The sequence below is a fragment of the Octodon degus genome, unplaced genomic scaffold (genome assembly GCF_000260255.1).
Source record: "Octodon degus isolate 3935 unplaced genomic scaffold, OctDeg1.0 scaffold00211, whole genome shotgun sequence".
Taxonomy (NCBI): Eukaryota; Metazoa; Chordata; class Mammalia; order Rodentia; family Octodontidae; genus Octodon; species Octodon degus.
In genome coordinates this window covers 3,748,607-3,762,599 of record NW_004524787.1, presented here as the reverse complement: position 1 = coordinate 3,762,599, position 13,993 = coordinate 3,748,607, and the positions used below count along the sequence as shown (strand labels likewise).

Genomic DNA, 13,993 nt, shown 5'->3' with positions numbered 1-13,993 from the left:
TTGGGTATTGAATTTCTATACTGCTATGCTACTGAATTTCTGTATTAATTCTAGTAGCTTCTTTGTGGAGTTTTTTCAGTATTCCAAGTAAAGTGTTATACGATCTGCAAATAATGATAATTTGACTACTTTACCTATTATTATTTCTTTTATTTCACTCTCTTGTCTAATGGCTGTAGCTAATGATTCGAGAACTATATTGAATAGGAGTGGTGATAGAGGACATCCTTGTCTTGTACCAGATCTAAGAGTAAAAGGTTTAAGTTTTTCCCCATTTAAAATTATATTAGCCATTGGGTTTTCATAAATGACTTTTACCAGATTGAAGTAGAGATCATATATTCCAATTTTCAGTACGACTTTGAAGATGTATGAGTATTGGACTTTGTCAAAAGCCTTTTCTGCATCAATTGTGATGATCATATAGTGTTTAGCTTTCACTCTGTTGATATAGTGTATTACATTTATAGATTTTTGAATATTGAACCATCCTTGTATCACTGGGATGAATCCTTCCTGGTCATAGTGTATGATCTTCTTTATGATTTGCTGTATTCTGTTTGCTAGGATTTTATTGAGGATTTTGGCATCTATGTTCATGAGGGAGATTGGCCTGTAGTTCTCTTTCTTAGTTTCCTGTTTCCCTGATTTTATTATCAGTACAATACTTGCCTCCAGGAATAATTTTGGGAGGATTGCTTCCTTTTCAATTTCATAGAAGTTTGAGGAGTATAAGGACTACGTCTTCTGTAAATTTCTTGTAGAATTCAGCTGTGAATCCATACGGACCTGGTCTTTCTTTGTCGGTAGGTTTTTTATTACATCTCGTATTTCATTGGCTATTATTGGGCTATTGAGAGTGGTTATATCTTGTCGATTCAGTTGTGGTGATTTGTACCTTTCTAAGAATATGTCCATTTCGTCTGTGTTCTATTCTGTGAGAGTAAAGATTCTCAAAGTAACTATTTATAATCTTCTGAATCTCCACTGATTCTGTGGTAATTACCCCCTTTTTCATTCCTTATTGCTTGTATTTGAGTTTTTTCTTTCCTCTTTTTGATGAGGTTAGCCAGGGGCTTATCGATTTTCTTTAATCTTTCAAAGTACCAGCTTTTTGCTTTGTTAATTCTTTGAACTGTTTTCTTTATCTCAGTTGAATTAATTTCTGCTCAAATGATTGTGATTTCTTCCTGTCTTTGGGCTCTGGGTTTGCTTTGCTTTTCCTTTTCTAGTTGTTGGAGGTGCAGCATTAGGGTGTTTATTTGTTCCTGTTTTGTTTTCCTAATGTGTGAGTTCACAGTTGTGAATTTCCCTCTGAGAACTGCATCCATCATATGCCATGAATTCCAATAAGTTGTGCTTGAAATTTCACTCAATTGTAGATATTGTTGAATTTCTTGATTAATGTCATCTGTGACCCTTTGGTTCCATAGTAGAGTGTTACTCAATTTCCATGTATGTAGGGTTTTTTTTCTGGTTTCTTTTTTCATTTATTTCCACTTTTCGTTGCACTGTGCTCAGATAATGTGCATGGGACAATTTCTGTTTTCTTGCGTATACATAAGCATGACCTATGGACCACTTTGTGATGTATTCTCGAAAATGACCCATATGTAGCTGAGAAAAATGTGTATTCAGCTGTTGTTGCCTGGAACACTCTGTATATGTCCACCAAGTCCATTTGTTTCAAGCTCTGTTTGAGTTCTTTTATTTCCTTTCTAATTTTTGTATAGTTTCCCTATGTTTTTTGGATAAGGTGGTGTTAAGGTCTCCTGTTAAGATTGTGGTATTAGATATTAGATTTTTCATGTCCATTAAGATTTGCTTTATATACATGGATGCTTCTGTGTTTGGTGCATACATATTTATGAGTGTTTCCTCTTTGTCTTGTATTTTTTTTCCCTAGCCAATACATACTGACCTTCTTTATTTCACTTCATCATTCTTGGTTTGAAGTTGAGACTGTCTGAGAATAGGATTGCAAGCCTTGCTTTTTTCTCAGGTGCTGGGGCATGTAGTATTGTTTTCCATTCTTTGACTTTCAGCCTATAAATGTCTTTATGAGTTAAATGTGTTTGTTGTATACAGCGTATTGTTGGATTTTGTTTCCTAATCCACTGTGCCAGTCTCTTTCTCTTAATTGGTGAATTGAGTCCATTTACATTGATGGTTAGAATTGAGATGTATTGACTTACGATTGACATGTTATTTACCTGATGTCGTTTAATGCTTTTTCTCCTGTGTTTAATTGTTTGCCCTATTTAGTTGGTTGCTTCTGATCTCATTTGTGAAGTTCCTATCATTTTGGTCCCTCTCTAGAACGTCTTTCAGGAGTGTAAGGTTGGCTTTGTCCTCATGAAATTCTTTAGTTGTTCTTTGTCATAAAATTATTTCACTTCTCCATCAAACTTGAAAGAGAGTTTTGCAGGATATAGTAGTATGGGATGGAATTTGTTTTCACAGAGTACTTGAAGTACTCTGCTCCATGCTCTGCTTGCCTTCATGGTTTGTGAAGAGAAGTCAGCCATAATTCTAATGGGTTTCCTTTGAATGTGATCTGCTTCTTTTCTTTAGCGGCTTTCAGTATATTATTCTTGTGCTGAATTTCTGTTATCTTGACTATTATATGTCTCGGTGTGTTTTTCATTGTGTTGAGGTTACTTGATGTTCTGTATGCTTCGGTTACCTGAATGTCAGATTATTTCCCCATATTTGGGAATTTTTCTATTTCTTCAGCCTGTATTTTTTTAATGTCATTTGTATTGAATCCTTCTTTCTCATTGATACCTATTAGTCTCACATTGTTCATCTTTGCATCATATTGCAAGTGATGGATTATTTTTTCCTGCATCCTATTTGTTTTTAAGAAATGTTTCCTTACTTTTTCATTAAATGGGCCAGCTTCTTCAAGATCTGAAACTCTGTCTTCACTTTCACTCAGTTTTGCAAGCTTGTGATTGAGATTTTAAGTTCCTCTGTATCTCTTTGACTTTGCTTCATGCGATCTATTTCTTTCCTGTATTGCTCATTCAAGGAATCCGTCATTTTTCTAATCTCTATTTTTTATCAATGTCTTCTTTAGAAGCAGTTATTAATTCTTTTACTGCAGGATTTTTTCAGATTGGATTTCCTCCCTGTGTTTCTGTATATGATTCTTTATTTCAGATGCTATGAGTTCAGAGATTTCTTTTTTTATTTCAGAAAATAATTCCGCTCTAAGTTCCTGTATACCTTTGTGCTGTTGCTTATCTACTTTTCACATTATTAATTCATACATTTCAGCTGAGCTAGTGTCCTCTGAACTTGTTATGGGTAGGCACTGGGTTTGCTCCATACGTTTCTGCTTTTGATTCTTTATTGCGGATGCTACTAATTCAGGGATTTCTTTTTACATTTCCGATCTGAGTTGCTCTATACCTTTCTGCAACTGTGTCTTTATTTGAGAAGTTCTTGATTCATTGATTGCAGCTGTGTGATTCCCATCATTAGAGAAAAAGCAGGGCTACAAGGAAAGCCAACATTTTTGCCCTAGCCTTCCAAGGTCAATTAAGACTCAGGACCTTATACTGTAACATCATGTAACTCAGGAGTGTCCCAAATTTTCTGATCAAAGAGATTATAGGGCAAAAGAAGAAAGTGATCAATGATGTAGAGTGTGCCTAAGGAGAGTCACATGGGGAGAAAACATTCTCTCAGGCTTTCACAGAGAGCACATTGGCCAAGCAAGGACTGTGACTTATCCACATGGCTGACAGTGTCAAAGAATCTACAATCTGAGGTACAGCATCTCAGGATAAATCCTGAGGGGATTTCACTGACCTTATCAAACCCAAAAGCTACAACTCTTGTTGCATAGGTCCTGTTTTATCTTGGTCTTAGCCATCCAGCAGAAAAGTATAAAAATGAAATATCAGAGGTAAAGCCATGCTGTTATATTGAGCTGTAGGGGACTCAGGTCAACAATTTCTGACATTGTCAGTCAAGCGGAAGACCCAATACTATTATGGACTACTGGACTCTTTTAGAATATTTTGCTGAGTTAACACACCATAATATTCAAATGACAGAACTAAACAAAAAAGGGTATACAGATGAATGTCCATTTTGTATCTGTGTATTCAAAATGGTTAGAATAGGTATATAGTTACGTTGTCGTAATGAATAGAGGGATTTGTTCTAATAGTGTTTGTAGATAGGATATTATTTCTTCATCTTGTACAGCAATTAACCACTAGAAAGAATGTATGCATTGTGTTAATAATTGAAACTGGCCTACCAATTTAGTTTGAAACTGTCTCGTTCTACTTGTTTCTCAATAAAATTATGGGGGAAAAAAGGAAGGGGGTGGTGAATGAAGGCAGGAGACAGGAAAAGGTGTGTTGTGGGACTACCTTGCTACAATGCTGTATATGGTTAGATTTCTGAACTTATGTGTAAACATATATAATTATTCCTATTTTTAAAATATATTTTAATTTTTTCATCATATTCTGTAGGGACTTAAAGTTTAACATATCAATACTTTATGAAAAATACCTGTTATGCCTAGGATGTTTGATAATCAGATAGTGAGGTTAAGCTCAACAGCCTAGGTTGTATGGTAATAGCAATTAGCTTCTCTTCTGGAAGGGTAACAACCTAAGTTTGCAGACCAAAAATTAGAGAAAAAGCAGGGGTACAAGGAAAGCCAACATTTTGGCCCTAGCCTTCCAAGGTCAATTAAAACTCAGGACCATATGCGAACCTGTACTGTAACATTATATAAGTCAGGTGTGTCTCAAATTTTCTGATCATGAAGATTATAGGGCCAAAGAGAAAGTGATCGATGATGTAGAGTGTGCTGAAGGAGAGTCACATGAAGAGAAAACGTTCTCTCAGACTTTCACAGAGAGCAAATTGTCTAAGCAATGGCTGTGACTCATCCACATGGCTGATACTGACAGAGGATCTGCAGACTGCAGTACAGGGTCTCACGATACATCCTGAGGATATTTGACTGACCTTATCAGATCCAAAAGCTACAATTCTTGTTACATAGTTCTTGCTTCATGTTGGTTAACAATCCAGCAGAAATGTATAAAAATGAAGTGTAAGAAATAAAGCCATGTTATTATGTTGAGCTGTAGGGGACTCAGGTCAACAACTTCTGACATTGCCAGTCAAGTGGAAGACCCAATACTATTATGGATTGCTGGAGTATTTTGGAATATTTTGCTGAGTTCACACACCTGTTATGTTTAAATGACAGAACTACAGTAAAAAAGGAGATACAGATGAATGACCATTTTGAATCTGAGTATTCAAAATGGTTATTATAGATATATAGCTACATTCTCTTAATTCAAGGAATAGAGGGATTTGTTGTAGTAGAATATCATGTCTGCATCTTGTACAACAAATAACCACTACTAGGAAGACAGTATGCAATGTGCTAATTATTGGAACTGTCCTCCCAATTCAATTTGAAACTATCTCATTGCTACTTATTTCTCAATAAAATTATGGAAAAAATTCATGAGAACAGGTAGCATAATTATGTTTTGTGTAGAAGTTGCTCTTAGGTATCACATCCCTTTACAGCTTCACCTTCATTTTTAAACACAACCCAGTCCTTGAAAACTGGTTGTCTCCAAAGGAAATTTACAGTAAGAGAACACTCTCACCCAGTTTTCATGATAAACGTCTCTGCATTGTGCTCTAGAGAGAGCCTCTGTGGTTCTGAAGTTCAATATCAGCCTGGCACACTTTCAGAATGGCCTCCAAGGATACCACAGTGGGAATGTTGTTCTTATCACTGACTGTGTGGAGTTTTTGGAAATTTCTCTTTTTTCAGCATTTTTCCTTTACTTTTCTGGATGCCAGTGTCCACAGATTTAATTGTCCAGAACTTATTGATTGCCAATTCTTTATTCCAGTTCCCTAGAGGAGAACTCAAGACAGTAGCAACTTTTGGCAGGCAAGATTTCCTCAATGATCTTGGATGCAAGGTTGTGTTGTATCTTCATAGAATGGTCAGGAGTATGTCTGTCCGTCAGTATCACTTGCTTCCTGAGTGGCTTCTGAGCCATCACCATATGTTCCAGTAACATCAGGGGGGCAAAGTTTAAAGTAAAAGTATACTGGCTCCTTTGCATTCATGTATTGGACCCTGAAAATACTGTCAGATATAATGTGTCCTATATATGTCACTGCAATATGGAGCAAAAGAAACATGAAACTGCAAAATGCCTTGGGATTCTGGTCTCTAAATTATGCTGACATGGTAACACTGTCAGTACATGCAATGCTGTTATTGTTTCCTGATACTGTAATTGTGAGCCTCATAGTCTACAACAGCAACTCCATGCTTTTGGTTCTGAACAGGCACAAGCAGCAGGTCCAGTAACTTTATAAGATGGATGTTTCTTCCAGATCCTCCACCAAGTCCATAGTTACACAAGGTGTTTTTCTTTTCATAAATACTGTTGTGTCTTCTTATGCCCTCCCTCTCCTCCATCTCCCAAGTGTGTGTTTCCGTATCTCAGAAACCCAGTTGGTTGTTGCTGAACATCAATGCATTCATCATTCTGTCCTTCCTGCAGTTTTCTCCCTTTGTGCTGATGATCCATTACTTCTAGTGTCCAGGCTCTTTGTCTGGGAAACAGACACAAAGTATTTATTTCTTTGCTCACTCATCTCCATGGACTTATAAGCACAGTTGTGACATAGACATCTTAGAACAATGAAGAACTTTCTGATTCTGAATATGTTTAAGAATAAATCACAGAAAGCACTACTGGTTATAAATAACATAACTAGTACAGTGTAATTTCTTTGTTTAAAAATATCATGTATTTGGTATAGCTTCTCACTATGCAGCTCAGACTTGTGGTGATCCTCCTGTTTAAGCCTCCACAGCACTGGGATTACAGGTGTGCACCACCAAAAAACAAAGAAAAGAAGCTGTCTCATTGCTATTTGTTTCTCAATAAAATTAAGGAAAAAAAAACAAATAGGATGTTAGAAAGCACATCTAGAACAGGGAACACAGTCTGGAGTCCAGCAATTTCAGAGATGACCTTTGAGGTCTGCACAATCCTATGGATAACCCACTACGACTACTGGACTATATTGGATTATTTTGCTGAATTCACGCACCTACAATATTTAAATGGCAGTGGAATACCCATCTCTGACAAAACTAAATGAAAAAAGAGGATATAAATGAGGGACCATTTTGTATCTGTATATAAAAAATAGGTTAGATATACACATACTTTCTCTTAATTCAATGAGAAGATTTGTACTAATAGTATATGGACAGGATATCATGTCTGCATCTTGTACTATGAATAACTACTATGAAAACAGCAATATGCAATGTATTAATTATTTTAACTGTCCTACTATCCTGTTTTGAAACTGTCTCATTACTATGTTTCTCAATAAAATTAATTTTAAAAAATAAAATATCTTAGGGATTAGTTAGAAAAACTAAAAATCTACCCGTAAAACTTTAAAAATATCAAATAATTTTTAAAATGTCAAAAAATAAAATCATGTCCAAATAGCTTAGTGGATTAAAGCGCCTGCAAGCAGGCACAGGGACAGGAGATTCAATTCCCGGCATGCTGTGCCGGCCCTGCTCCCAGGACATGCTGAGAGGGCACATGAGACTGGGCGTGGTGGTACATGCCTGTAATCCCAGCTCTTCGGAGGCTGTAAACAGGCAGATCACTATTGTTCCGATCCAGTAGTGAGAACCTGAACACCCTGCAGACCATTCCCAAAAATACATAAATAAATAAATAAATGAAAAAATAAAATTTGACTGATATAAGGAATTTGAAAAATATTACTATTAAACCTGGAAATTATTAGAGATTTATGAGGTTATAGGTAGTAATTTATAATGGGTTTTGAATTATATGACAGTTTTATGATTGTATTAAAATTCTTGCCTATTTTTGTTTTATTATTTTAATATTTTTGAAATAAAATACAATTTAAATCAAAAAAAGATTTTTTATGAGTTTATTTATTTATGCTTGCTGTTTTCCTAATGTGAACAATGATTGTGACAAATTTTCCGCTCAGAACTGCTTTCATTGTGTCCCAGAGGTTTCACTGAAATTTTTAAATTTTTATTTGATTTTTTTCTGTGATCCATAGTTGTCTAGGAGTATGTTGTTAAATATTCTAAGAACTTCTTCCTTTTCTGAAATTTCCTCATCATTGATTCTTTGTCCATTTTATAATCATGGGATAACTATATTTTTTGATGTTTACTTAAACTGGTTTTGTGGATTAGTATGTGATCTATTTTGGAAAAAATTCCCATGTTCTACTGAAAAGAATGTATATTGTAGAGGAGTGCAGTACTCTGCATATATCTGTTAAGACTATATTCAAGTGTGTTGTTCAGCTCGATATTTCTTCATTGGTATCAGCTTTTTTTTTTAGTTGATCTAGTGACCTGTTATAATCCCCCACTATGATTGTATAAATGTTACTCCATGATCTTGTATGTATCTTTTAATTTCATCAGTTTTTGTCTATCGAGTTAGGTGCTCCAATATTCTGTGGCTATATCTTTATCAGTGTTATCTCTTCTTGTAGGATTGTTCCATTAACAAATGTATAGTGACCTTGTTTCTTTCTTCTAATCAGTTTTAGCTTGAAATTTACCATGTCTGATATTAGAATTACCATCCCTGCTTGTATAGGGGGTCCTGGTGTATGAAATTTTTTTTCTCTAACCTTTACTTTTTAATCTATAAATATCTTTTTGGATTAGATGCAGTTCTTGAATAAAACAGCTTGTTACATTCTGTTTTATAATCCAGTTTGCCAGTCAGTGTCTTTTAATTGGAGAGTTGAGGCCATTAACACTGAGCAATATTACTGAGATGTGTTGGCTATGTACGATTACTGCCTTCTTTATCTATTGGTGAGTTCTTTGATTTCCTTTTCTTGATGCTTTTTATTATGTTTATCCATATGCCTCAATAGTTTTCTCCATGTTTTAGCTATGTCTGATTATTTACTTCTGTTGAAAATATCTTTAGTATTTTCTCAAGTGCTGGTTTAGTACTCATATATTGTTTGAGCTGATGCTTTTCATGGAAATGTATTATTTCTCCATCTCTCTTGAAGGATAGCTGTGCTGGAAAATTAATCTGAACTGGAAGTTGTTAGAGTTTATAATACTTCACTCCAAGGTTTTCTGCCTTTTAGAATTTGTGTTGATAAGTCTGCTGTGATTCTATTTGCTTTACCTTTATACATTAGTTCTTTTTGTTTTTCATTTGTCTTTTAAAATTCTCGAGTTTTTCCTTGCTATCTGATAATTTAATAAGGAAATTCCTTCTAGAGCTTTTTTTGTCATAATGGAGTTCTATAAGCATTACTTGTATGTTAACCTCTTATATTTGGGAAGTTTTTTTTCTATGATTTTTATAAACATATTAGGGAATCCATCTGTTCTGCCTTCCTGTTTTTCTTCATCTACAATTAGCCTTAGATGGATTTTTTTATTGTCATCTAGCAGTTTCTGGATAATCTTTTCTTGTACTTATTTTCCTTTTGGTTTCTTTGAGCTCTTATCACAATTCACTATTTTGTTTTCAAACCAGACATTCTGTCTTCAAAATGGTCATTTCTGCTATTTATGAGTTGTATACAACATTTTATTTCAGTTATTTGTCATACATCTTTTCAATGACTCCATATACTTGCTGAATCTGTCATTCATATTTTAAACTGTTTAGGTTAGCTCATCCAGTTTTTCATCTATCTCCCCTAAATCCACCTTAGCAATATTAAGTGCAATTGCTGTGAATATTTTGTTCATTTCCTCTGAATTCATCAATTTTTTTCATTCCCCCTATAAACTTTCTATAGATTTCTGCGACCTATTGTTTGTTTTCTTCTCCATTTTCAGCCCCTTGGTCTGCCTTGGAGGAGTTAGAAGAACTTCAGGCTGTTCTGTTTCCTTACTACTCCATGATCTTGGATGTATCTGTGATACATATCTCTGTAACTTCGTAAAACAAAAACTGATGAAATTGAAAGATCAAGTAAAGATTAATACAATCATAGGGGATTTTAACATACCACTTTCACAAAGAGATAGATCAACTAAACAAAATCTAATAAGGAAATATCAGAGCTGCACAACACACTTGAACATAGGTTTAACATATATAATACACAGAATATTCCACCCCTAAACAATATACATTCTTTTCAACAGCACATGGGACTTTTTTCTTTTTTCCAAAAGAGAGCACATATTTGTGGCCTTGGCACACACAGTGGAGCCTGGCCAGTTTGGGGCGCACACTACCACCCTGCACTCTGGAGCCTGTGGCCTGGCCAGCCTCCCTGCCTGCAAGAACAGCCCAGGCCTGGGCTCCCACCACACAGGTCCCTCTCAGTCTCTGCAGTCCTGCGCAGAAAGAAGCTATTATAAATTTAAAAACTGCCTGGGAGTTAGTTGAGGAAAGCTTCAGAAAAATTACATACAAGGCCAGTGATGTGGATGCACATGTGCAATCCCAGCACTAGAGAGGCTGAGACAGGAGGATCCCTATGAGTTTGAGGCCAGCCTGGGTTACAAAATGAGTTGAAAGCCAGCCTGAACTGCACAGAGAAACCTTGTCTCAGGAAAATAAGAGAAGGGGGAGGGAGAGGAGGTGGAGGAGGTGGTAGAACAAAAATTACATGGAAGCAACCCCTCACAGGATAAAAAAATGGGCCTTGGGTGGATCTTGAAGTAAAAATTCCAGCCAGAAGGTGGAAGCCATGTGTACACAGAGTCAAAGACGTGAAGAATAGTTGCCAGAAGAAACAGTGGAAAATACCAAACGAAATTATAAAACCTGCCAAGTACTTCTCAGAATTGGAAAAGAGCATCTTGCTTGCTTTAGTAGAAAAGTATAAATATGTACTGGAAAGTAAGAAAAATGATGCACAAACTATTACCCTCTAGCAATGTACCTGGCAAATGCTTGCTCATGAGTATAAATCTCAGCCAAGAATTTTGCTGTGGGGTTTCAAACAGCAGAAGTGTTGGGAGAACATGAAAGCTCAGATCAAAACAATTATGGTCCATGAAAGGAGAGATAAAGTGAAGCAGTGGGTCAGCCCAATGCTGAGCACCCAGGCGCTAGGGAAGGAAAAGATTGCTGGCATGCTGCCTAAGAGGCTCTACTTCCTACAGAGCCCGCCCGAGGAAGAGCCAGCATACAACCCTGCTTCAGCTACCCAAGAATCATTCAGTGTTTCAGATAGATAGCTGTGTGATCTTGAAAAGAGTTCATATATTTTCCACTATGTGAGGAGACCTCTCAAGCTGAACTCTCTTGTTCAGCTGTCAGAGTAACAGACAATACAAACTACAGGAGAAAAACCTCTCAGGAAGGTGCTTTAAAAAAGATGAGCTAAGATTAAGGAGGAGAGCATGCAAGATTAAGAACACCATCAACAAATGTCTACTTTACAACTGCAGCAAAAACAAATGAATGAGGTAAATGTGAAAATTCAGCAGATAGAGCAAGAGTATCAGATGGCAGAGGAGGAACAAAACATAAAATGGAAGTGCTCAATGAAAAGATGTGTTGTAAAATAAAACTACAAACTTTGACTAAGAAATGGCCAGTTTCTTCATTTAACCATCCCTTTGCCAGTTCACCCTAAGACTTTGGGGGTGGTTCTCTTGTAATTAAATTTTGTGTGTCAAAGTCTGAAATATGAACTTGGGATCCATAACCTGTAACAGAACTGCAACTAGGAAAATTAGAGTGGTAGTAGCCATTTTTTTAAGAATACATTCAGGTAAACAGCTGTACAATATATACCTCTTAAGTGGCAAAGAAGCTGTTATAGTTTTCTGAAAATCATCACTATGAGTGCTGTAGTTCTGAGTATAATCTCTCTTAAGTAGAATGCATATAAGAACCATGTGTGAATGTTGTATGTTTTAAAACTCAAATGCAAGCGTGACTATAAAAAGTATGGCTGCAGTGCCCAAGCCCACCGTGTGAGTGCGACTGCCTCTTAAGTCTGCTGGATCCTCATTCCACCCAGCACCCAGGCCAGGTGTGTGTGTGGAACTTCCTCCATCACACAGGCCCGGTATGGAACGCTGTGGCAGAACTCCCTGCAGAGAGGTTAGAGGCAAGACCCACTCAGTAGATCCAGGAGCAGAACATCTTGCCAGAGTGGCACAGTGGGTTCACTTCTAAGGGCTGCAGCAGGAAGAAGTGGAGCATAGCAGCCAGACCCAAGTCAAACCCACCTGGATGTGTTTCAACTTGGTAGATCCGGACCTGGTGCTAAGGTAACAACTCTACCAAAGCTCTATAACAAAGGTCAGAAGGCAGTGCTGTACAAAATGACAAAGAGAAGGAGCAAAATACATTCTCAGGCCCTGCGCCCACCGAGAACAAATGCAGGAGACAATAGCATAGAAGAAATTGGAAATCACACTGAAATCTCTGAAATAATAGCGTCTGAAGTAAAGAAATAACTGCAGAAAGGTATAGAGGAAATCAGATCAGAAATAATTTCTGAAGTAAAAAAACAAATAACTATAATGAAAGAAGTACTAAGTGCTTCTAAATAACACATTCATAAAAAAAAGAGGAGAATAGAAAAAGGATAGAATCCTTGAATAAACAATATAGGAAAGAAATAGAATGCATGAAGCAGATTCAAAGTGCTATCCAAGAAATTAAAATCTCAATCACAAGCTGGCAAAACTGTTTGAATAAAAGTGAAAATTGAAGACACTGTTGCAGCTAGTGAAAAGGTAAGCACAGATCTCTTAAAAACAACTAGGATACAGGAAAAAATAATTCAACCTCAGCAAGACAATGCAAAGATGAACAACGTGAGACTAATAGACATCAGTAAGAAAGAAGGAGTCAACACAAATGATATAAAAAGAATATGGGCAGAAATAATACAGAAAACTTTCCAAATATGGGGAAGTAATCTGACATTCAGGTAACCGAAGCATATAGAACTCCAAATATAAACACAATTAAAACCACACCCAGACACATAATAATCAAGATCCCAGAAATTCTGCACAGGAACAGTATACTGAAGGCCACTAGAGAAAAGAAACAGATCACATTTAAAGGAAAACCCATCAGAATAACAGCAGATTTCTCTTCACAAACTATCAAGTCAAGAAGAGCATGGAACAGAGTACTTCCATTCTTGCAAGAAAACAAATTACAACTCGGATTGATATACCATGCAAAACTCTCTTTCAAGTTTAATGGAAAAGTGAAATACTTCCATGACAAAGAACAACTAAAGAATTTCATGACAACAAAGTCAACCCTATACAGATTACTAAAAGAGATTCTAGAAAGGGATCAAAATGACTGCAACTCCATGAATGAGGATGGAAAGAACCCACCAAATAGGGCAAACTATTAAACACAGGAGAAAAAGAGGTATATAACAGCAGTCTTTCAATTATTTTGTATACAGCAGCAAAATATTTCCATCAACATACTCTACAAATGGACTTCTCCTGTACCCTATGGGTCATGATTATGTCTAGGTCTACAGGGTGGATATGAAGGAAATAGCAGTAGCTCAATCCCATAAGTGATACCTGGCTGCCAGTAAGTGTCATGGACACTGTCCATGTCCACCACATGCTAGAGCTTTGTGTGATATCCTATCCCCAAACTGTTAGAAGTGCTGGTCATATATTTGTCATTCCAGTATTTTTGTCATATTTTATTCTTATTAATCCTTTACTATCATGAAAACTATCTCTTAGCTGATATTTTTGTCTATGTTAAACTAATCAAATACTGTGTGGATACTCTGAATTGATCATATATTCTTTTTTTTTTTGGTGGACCTGAGGATTGAACTCAGGCCCTAGCACTTGCCAGGGAAGCATTTATTCCACTGAGCTATCTCCATATGATACACTACATTCTAGACTCTTAGTTGCACTCACAATTTAATTTCAAATTTTTAA

At 36.2% G+C, this 13,993-nt stretch overlaps 2 pseudogenes; both read left to right on the top strand.

The window, feature by feature from the left end:
• Positions 1-13,993, top strand: part of LOC101573166 — an 82,422-nt pseudogene that overhangs the window by 12,439 nt on the left and 55,990 nt on the right.
• On the top strand, positions 6,260-11,679 carry LOC101573567 (annotated as a pseudogene).